Source organism: Hemicordylus capensis, chromosome 4 (assembly GCF_027244095.1).
Source record: "Hemicordylus capensis ecotype Gifberg chromosome 4, rHemCap1.1.pri, whole genome shotgun sequence".
In the NCBI taxonomy this organism is placed as follows: domain Eukaryota; kingdom Metazoa; phylum Chordata; class Lepidosauria; order Squamata; family Cordylidae; genus Hemicordylus; species Hemicordylus capensis.
The window spans coordinates 254,830,070-254,838,986 of NC_069660.1; positions in this window are offsets into that span (position 1 = coordinate 254,830,070).

The following is an 8,917-nucleotide window of genomic DNA, read 5'->3' on the forward strand; positions in this document are numbered from 1 at the left end:
GGAGAGGGCTTATGTGGATAGTTTCTAAGGCAAACCCTGTAAGAATAAAAAGTAATCTGAAGCTTAAATTTGCACTCTTGCGGCACCCAGTGGCTGTTCTGGGTGTAACCCAGCCTCATAAATCTCATGTACTATTTTCTCTTGATTCCCTGAGCTACTGTAGAATTTAAGAGTTCTGCCAGATTAGTCCCAATGGTTCATCCATTTCAGCATTAGTTTCCAGCAGTAGCCAGCTAAATGCATGTAGGAAGCCCACAAGCAGGGTGTGAAGGCAATATTCCTCCTCTGTTTCCCTCTAGCACCTGGTATTCAAGGTAGCATCCTCCTCTGAGCAGGGATGTTCAATTTAATAGTTGTTAATTTCTGCAGATCCAGCCAGATCTTTGTATCACAAGCTGCTGCTGCTCATTCAGCCAAATGGCAGACTAGGAGCTATGTTGAAGGCTGCGAAGGGTTGCTTTTCTTCCTTTGCCCCCTCCACCACATGAGAAGAATGGGAGGCATGTTGTGGCAGAGAGAGGAATGCATTTTCCTTTGAAGTACATAGCAACTGGGCAAGGATTAGGCCCCTGCTTGTATGTTGAAGAGTAACTTCTACATGGATGTGGCCTTCATAATTCATGTAATATGTGGGTGTTAGCTACTCTGGTAGCTTTTATCTTTTATAGTGTCTTCTATGAAGTGGCCTTAAGTGCATATGTAAGTAATTCTACCAACCTTGGTTATCAATTGTATTCAAAGTAAATAATTTGTTTAGGATAGGGTTGCTAAGTCAGTATGGTAGGGATGTGCACAAACCAGCTCGGCGGTCTTTTTGCGGACTGCCGAACCATTTCAAAGGTTTAGCCAGTTTGGAGTGGGGGTGGGGGTGTTTACCTTTAAGGATTGGAGGGTGCTCCCCCCGACATTTCCCCCACCAGTGCTGACTTTAAAATCACTGGTGCTGGTCAGCTTAAAACTGGAAGTGTACAGCATGCGCAAGCACATCGGGCACTTCTGGCTTGACACTGACTGGGGCGGTAAGGAGATACATTGCCACCCCGTGCCAGTGATTTTAATAACTGCTCCAGTGGGGGGAAGGCGGGGGGGGAGTACCCTCCCCAATCCTTAAAGGTACCCCCCCTGGGCGCACCAAATTGTCTGTCTGCCAGATCATGTACATCCCTACCCCTACAGTATAGCTCCCGCCCACCCACCCGCCTGCCATCGGCATTTCGTTTTATTTGGATCTCTCTTATCCATGCAGGAGAAGAGTAGTTGGCTTCTTGAAAGAAGCATCTCAATGGATATATGCCTTTCTATGAAAGCAGATTTTGTTGCTGAAATTATGGTAGCAGAGTGGAACTGACCTAATTTTCAACTACATTCTTTCCACCGCATCTGGGTGGGGGGTGGGGGGACAACTCCAAAACATGGATTCTGCACCAAGGAAATACAAATTATGCACACAAAATCAGGCATTTCCAGCAAACATGCATAATGTAATTCACATATAAGATTCAATTTGTCAGAGGATTGCTCTGTCAGGCCAAACAGACTAAGAATATACCTGCGCTCTATAGCAGGTAGTTGCTTTGAAGAGCATTTTTAGCTTCACCCTGGGTCATCGGAAGCTCTGTACAAACTTCGCTTCTCATGTTGGAATTTTCAAGTCACTTGGCTTTTCAGTGCTACCATGAGAATTAGTGAATCTTTTCCCCCTTAAAGCTGAGATTTCATATGGTATACAGAATGCACACAACCCTGGCCTTAAGTAGCACAAATATTTGGTCCGTTCAAGTCAATTTGCAAAACGGCAGCTCAAGCAATATACAAGATATTAACTAGCAGACGGGGTTTGATGTCTCAATCCTTTGTGCCAAAATGCAATCTACAATTGTTTTTAATTTGCACCTGGAAAGACATGTTTAATCCTGCTAAATACAATGGGCAATATGATGAACAGGTCATTTTAATTCTGTAGCCTTATTCAGACATCATGTATGTGCATACAGCTGTCTGTACACATGTACATGTTTTGGGGTGAATGACTACATATGAGTTCAAAGTGAACCTGGGTACAGGTTCCCTTAAATGCAGAGTACATAATATTGTACATGCATTGTAACATATGAACTCTACATGCATACAAACCTGCATGTGTGTACACTGACCACAGAATGGACAATGTGTTGAACATGATATGTGAATAGTACTTCGTATGTGTGTATAAAACACACACCTTCATTCTGATTATTGTATAAAATGTGTGCTAAAAATTGAAAATTGCCAACTATTGATTGGGACTAAATATATTTACATTAGTAAATAATTAGCTAACTTTCTCTTTGTTGCTCATATGCTGACCAATTAAAATTGGTCCAATAATAGATTCTGCTTTAATTATCTCATTCTAGAAAAGATAGCTACATTATTTTCTCCATCTATGGTATTGCTGTTCCAAGTTGTGACTATCTTTCTGATGGGTGTGCAAGATGGGAGGGCTTGCTCAATGCAGACAGAAGGAAAAGGCAAATATTGACTTTGTCCCACCTCAGCCTCTTGGAGTGCACTCTTTCTTTATGCCACTGAAGTGAATGACAGCCTTTCACATCCATAGCCCCAAATAAGCACTGTGTGTTCTCCAAAGCTTGGTGGACAGAAGGTAGAGCAGGATCATTTGGAGTAAATAAGCAAGGGTATAGGATCAGTTCAGTTAAACATCTACTGATATACTCCAAATCATCCCTACTCAGCAGCCCTACCTGGTCAGGGTAGGGATTGAACAAGGAGCTTTCTGCATGCAAAGTAAGTGCTCTGCCACTGAGTTACAGCCTCTCCTCACAATGTTGCTACAGGAAATAGCTATAGCAAGAAGAGAGCTGGTCTTGTGATAGCAAGCATGACTTGTCCCCTTAGCTAAGCAGGGTCTGCCCTGGTTGCATATGAATGGGAGACTAGAAGTGTGAGCACTGTAAGATATTCCCTTAAGGAGATGGAGCCACTCTGGGAAGAGCTTCTAGGTTCCAAGTTCCCTCCCTGGCATCTCCAAGATAGGGCTGAGACAGATTCCTGCCTGCAACCTTGGAGAAGCCGCTGCCAGTCTGTGAAGACAATACTGAGCTAGATAGACCAAAGGTTTGACTCAGTATATGGCAGCTTCCTATGTCCTCAGATTGATGACAGGACTAATTCCTGAAAACTCTCTTAAGCCAAGTCAACTCCTGCCTGTGGCTTCCAGCACCATCTGGCGGGCCACTGTGCGAAACAGGATGCTGGACTAGATGGGCCTTGGGCCTGATCCAGCAGGGCTGTTCTAAGTCACAACATTTTGGAACCTATTTTCCCATAGGAAACAATGTTATAAATGAGGATTTGGGTCCTGAATACCCTTCCACCCAAGAGGTGGATCTAAAGCAAATGTGTACAATGAACATGGGCTGCCAGTAGGGGGAACTCTGCCCAGATTTCCAACTTGAAAAATAATTTCCCCATAGGGATCAATGGGAAACCCAAAATATTAATGACTCTCAAATGATGAGAGAAAGCTCTGAAATTTCATATGGTGTTTCTACATGATGGTAGCATTAACTCTGTGGAAGTTCAAGGAGATCAGTCCACCTGTTGATATACTATGGGAAGAGCCCCTGGTGGTTCAGTGGTAAAACTGCTGCCCTGTAACCACAAGGTTACAAGTTCGATCCTGATCAGGGGCTCAAGGTTGACTCAGCCTTCCATCCTTCCAAGGTCGGTAAAATGAGTACCCAGAATGTTGGGGGCAATATGCTAAATCATTGTAAACCGCTTAGAGAGCTCTGGCTATAGAGCGGTATATAAATGTAAGTGCTATTGCTATAACTATGGGAAACTTATCAGTACAACATAAGGCCTGGGGGCCGCATCTGGCCCATGGGGGCTTTTTTTTTTGGTGGGCCCCCAGATAGGACTATCCTGCCTTGCAGCGCCATTCTATGCATGTTTACTCAGAAATACGTCCCACAGTGTATGCAGTGAGGTTTACTCCCAAGTAAGCATGCCAAGGATTGCAACCTCAAAGTAAAGATTTAGGGAGAGAAAAGATCTTTGCATTTGTTTGGGACTGCCTCCAATTCCAGGTGCCCTACTGACTGAAGGACAAGGCATATTTTCTGGCCACTGTGCTTGCTTAAAACTGTGAGTGCCTTGGTGAGGTGAAAAGATACACAAGTAACTAACAACTGCTTTAATTAGTAATTTAAAAAAAAAAAGTAACGTAATAGCTAATGTGCTGAAAATTGGCCTTGGCCCGTGCACACCAAGTCATGGTTAGTTCTGGCCCATGAGGGCATTTGAGTTGTGCACCCCTGGTCTACACAGACTGGCAGTGGCTTCTCCAAGGTTAGAGGCAGGAATCTCTCTCAGCCCTATCTTGGCGATGCCAGGGAGGGAATCCGGAACCTTCGACTCTTCCCAAGGTGGCTCCCTCCCCAAAGGAGAATATCTTACAGAGCTCACACATGTAGTCTCGCATTCATATGCAACTAGGGCAGACCCTGCTTAGCTAAAGGGACAAGTCATGTTTGCTATCACAAGACCTCACCCAGGCCCTTTCACCAGTCTGCGTCAACCCCCCACTGTGTTTCCTGCTGTTGTAAACGCTGATGGCATTAGTCACGGAAGTGCAGGCATGGAGATAAGTTGATGGTGGAGAATCAGAAGTTGTTCACCCTTGCTGCCCGTGCACTTTCCAGTCCTTGCTGGCTTTCTCTCACCTTTCTGTAGAGGGAAGGGAGGCAACTGAGTAGCTTGCCTCCATCTCCTCCTCTTCTTCCTGGGCACCAGTTACAGGGAAAAAAGGAGGGCAAGTAGGAAGCAGCATATTTATGTATTTATCTATCAAATTTGTACACCGCCCCAAACCTTCGTCTCTGGGTGGTTAACAGTAGCATAAAACAAGTTAAAACATATACAAAAACTTAAAACAATTTAACCATTTAAAATTCACCCACAAATTAAAACCTTAAAATTTTAAAGAACTGAAAAAGTTTGGGTGAAGAGCTGGGTTTCCAAATGCTTTTTAAAAACTGTCAGAGATGGGGAGGATCATATCTCAGTTGGGAGCACATTCTACAGTCTCGGGGCAGCAACCGAGAAAGCCCGTCCCCGTGTGGCTGCCAGCCGAGCTGGCTGGAGACGGATCTCTCCAGACAACCTCAGTGGGTGGTGGGGCTCATAATGAAGAAGACGTTCTCTTAGATCCCCAGGGCCTAAGCCATTTAGGGCTTTATAACTAGCACTTTGTATTTTGCCCACAAGCCTATTGGCAGCCATTGTAACACTATCAGCAGAGGAGTGATGTGGTCTTTCCGAGATGACCCAGAGACCAACTTGGCCACCGCATTCTATACCAGCTGATGCTTCTGGACTACGTACAAAGGCAGCCCCACATAGAGCGCATTGCAGAAGTCAAGTCTGGAAGTTACTAACATATGTACCACTGTTTTGAGGACTGGGGATGGGCCAGGCTCTTTCCCTCTTGCCCTCACAGTCTCAATGACAATATGAGCCTGAGCCACCTAAGCCAATGTGACCACTTAGCTGCCTTCTCCTCTAACCCACACACCAGCAAACACATGGAAGAGCCACCCTGGGAATGGGGCCCTAACTCAGCGGTAGAATATCGGCTTTGCATGCAGGAAGTGCCAGGTTCAATCCCTGGCATCTCCAGGTAGGGCTGGGAGACACTAGTCTCAGACCTGAAACCTCAGAGAGCTGCTGCCAGCCAGTGTAAAGACAGTACTGAGCTGATGGACCAATGGTTTGACTCAGTAAAAGTCAGATTCCTATGTTCCTCCCCTCCCCTAGTTGTCTGTATGGGACTTCTGGCCAATGGCATCACAGCGACTAAAGCTATTTATTCCAGAAAGTGTGTGCACGAGAGGCATAATTCTGTACATTCAGGTAATTATTCCTGCCCCTGCAAAGCTGTCTAAACTTTTAATCCCTTTCCTAACAGGGATTTCCTTACAATGACTGTAAGGAAAGGGATTAAACTGTTAGGAAAGGGGAGTAATGGCAGGAGAGAGGGCATGCCCTCAACTCCTGCTGTAGGCTTCCAGTGGCATCTGGTGGGCCACTGTGTGAAACAGGATGCTGGACTAGATGGGCCTTGGGCCTGATCCAGCAGGGCTGTTCTTATGCCTGTCATTTGGAGTAGGGATCGTGAACTGGTGGCCTGAGGCTTGCACGTAGTGTTTCTGTACTGTGCTGTATCAGGGAAGCCTTTTACTCTTCTTGCAGCAACAGCTTCTTCCCCAGGTCTGGGTGGCGAGCCTTTATCCACTCATTCTGAGTATTAGGCTCTAAAAGGAGAATGACCCTAGTCTTCTTGAGTACTACTATAATCTTTTATGGCAATTGTGAACAAATTGGCATTCATCACAGCAGGAGAGGCCCAAGACCTTTGGTTGCTTGAGGTAGAGTCAGTGTGAAGTGCTGCCACCCCACTTTCACCTGCCTTGTTGCCTGTCCCATTTAACAGCAGTGTAAAAAGCTCCTTCCAGATCTCCTCAGTGTGCAGGATTTGAAAAGGAGGAGGGGAACAGAGTGGAAGAGGAGGCATGGGGGAGAGGAGAATGGTGGTCCTTCTACCACTATCCTGTTTTCTCTTCCATACTTTGTCTTCCACTCTCCCCCTGCTAATCCTCTGCCTGAGGCAACAGCCTTAGTCTCATTAGAAGCAAGCTGAGATCTAAAGTATATGACCCCGAATTTAGGTTTTAGAATCTGGCTGTCCCTTATTTTCCCACAAGAGGTGTTCCTACCTTGTTGAAAATTGGATGTATCCCTGGTGGAAGCAATGGTTTCCATTATTAGGAAGGTGGATTGTGTTGAGAATAAACAAATGTTCCCTAAAGCTTTGTACTGAAAAAGTGAAAGTAGCTAGATGAAAGAGCTCATTGGTGAAGAACTTTAACCCCTTTGATGCTCATGTTGGTTTGGACAGAACGGAAGACTCAGTATGGAAGTAATTGATTGATTAAGTGCTGTCAAGTCGGTGTTGACTCCTAGCGACTACATAGATAGATTCTCTCCAGGATGATCTGTCTTCAACTTGGCCTTTAAGATATTGCAGTGGTGCATTCATTGTTGTCATGATTGAGTCCATCCACCTAAGGAGAGAAGCTGGTCTTGTGGTAGCAAGCATGACTTGTCCCCATAGCTAAGCAGGGTCTGCCCTGGTTGCATATGAATGGGAGACTTGATGTGTGAGCACTGCAAGATATTCCCCTCAGGGGATGAAGCTGCTCTGGGAAGAGCAGAAGGTTTCAAGTTCCCTCCCTGGCTTCTCCAAGATAGGACAAGATTTTTTTTTTTTTAGGACAAGATTTTTTTAATTGAACCAACAAACTACCAAAGCATACAGTACGTTGCCAAAGCACAATTATATACAAAGTGGTTGTTTGTACATGATATATCTACAAAGATTTACACACAAGAATTTGGAAACACACTCCAAGATAGGGCTGAGAGAGATTCCTGCCTGCAACCTTGGAGATGCCGCTGCCAGTCTGTGAAGACAATACTGAGCTAGATAGACCAATGGTCTGACTCAGTATATGGCAGTTTCCTATGTTCCTATGTTCCTACCTTGCTGCTGGTCATCCTCTTCCTTCAACTTTTCCCAGCATTATGGACTTCTCAAGGGAGCTGGATCTTTGCATAATGTGTCTGAAGTATGATAGTTTGAGCCTGGTCATTTGTGCCTTGAGTGAAAATTCTGGATTGATTTCTTCTATGATCCATTTGTTTGTTTTCCTGACTGTTCATGATATCGTCAAAAGTCTTCTCCAACACCAAAGTTCAAAAGCATCAGTGCTTTTTCTATCTTGCTTCTTCAAAATTGTTGTTGGCTGCCCAAATTTATACCCTGCCAAGTTTGGGCAGGGTATAAATTTAACAAAACAAACAAACAAATAAATGAGTAAATAAATAAATAAATTCCAGCTTTCGCATCCATAGAGTGTCACGGGAAAAACCATTGTCTGGACAATTCTAATCTTTGTAGGTGACATGTAGGACATGTCATGGCATCTAAATATTTTTCCAAGGCCTTCATTGCAACCCTACCAAGTGCTAGTCTGTGGTATATTTCTTGACTGCTGGATCCTTTACTGTTGACAGTCGATCTTAAAAAGCAGAAGCTATCCACCACTTCAATGTCTTCATTGTCAGTTCTGAGACTGGTTGCTGTACCCGTTGTCATTAGTTTAGTCTTCTTTACATGACTTTACTATGAAAGTCATACACTAGATTTTATTTTGAAGACAGAATGTGTAAGCCAGTACACAGGTCTAGAGGTGGTGCAACTTGTCTTTAAAAATATGTCTAGCTCAGTGCTTTCATCTTGGGCTACATTAATTGTGGTGACTATTAGGTTATCTCTGGCTATCCAGGTATGCAATGCACTACAGGAAAGCCAATTTGATGGACAATTTTTATTGTGAACACTGTAGGTATTTTGATGTCACTAAATAGTTATATTGTTGATATGTGCAATACATGCCATCACTGGAAATGAAAGAAATGTAAACTTTCAGGAACTTTCCCCCCACTGAATGTTATACCTAGCCAGGGTTAATTTGCCTGCAATTTATATGTATGAAAGTAAGATTTTCTGATAAACAAGCTCATTCTGTACTGAGAATAGAATTTTTTTTTGGTATTCTGTTTGATTGAATTGGCTCCTCGGCGTCTGTTCTACCTTATGTTGTCTGATTACAGATCTCTGTGGAAATCTACATACCTATAATAGGTTTTCAGAGCAGATTGCACTTTTGTTTTCAGACAACTGAGCAGTTTGGGGCATATTTAAAACAGAAGAAATAAAATCTGTACTACAGGTAGGAAGCTTCCTCCTTTAAAAAGAAGTCAGAGTTAAAGGATTGTATAGTTTACC